Source organism: Panthera pardus, unplaced genomic scaffold (genome assembly GCF_024362965.1).
Source record: "Panthera pardus isolate Hobbes unplaced genomic scaffold, ASM2436296v1 HiC_scaffold_90, whole genome shotgun sequence".
In the NCBI taxonomy this organism is placed as follows: Eukaryota; Metazoa; Chordata; class Mammalia; order Carnivora; family Felidae; genus Panthera; species Panthera pardus.
In genome coordinates, this window is record NW_026527025.1 from 14,494 (window position 1) to 15,000 (window position 507).

Sequence of the window (507 nt, forward strand, 5' to 3'; positions counted from 1 at the left end):
CGAGCGCGCGCGCACGCGCGCGGCGTCCCCCCGCCTCTCCCGTGGCGGTGTGTGTCCCGAGGGGCTTGGGGCGCCCCTGCGCGCCCCGCCCCCCCTTGCGCCGCGCGAGCGGCGGCTGTCTCCCGCCCGCCTCCCGTTCCGGGCTTTGCCGCTGGCGGGTGGCGCGCGGGCGCGGGTCGGGGCCGCGCCTGGCTTTGGGAGGCGCTTCCCTGGGGCGTGGCTCCGGGATGGACCGAACGGATGGAGGTTGGAGACGGGCTCCCGCGGCGGGGGTCCCGTGGGTCCGGACCCCAGCGCCGTGCGTTGTGGGGGGGGGCCTGGCTCGTGGGGAGGCTCGCTAAGGGTGCTGAGGCCGGCTGGCGCCGCGGGCGTCGCGGGACCGCCCTCGTGCTGGTGGCGGTGGGATCCCGTGCATGTTTACCCGGTGGCCCGGCTCGCGTCTCCGTTGGCGCGCCCTTCCCCGAGCCCGTGCCCTCCTCCGCGCACGCGCTGTCTGGTCCTCGCTTC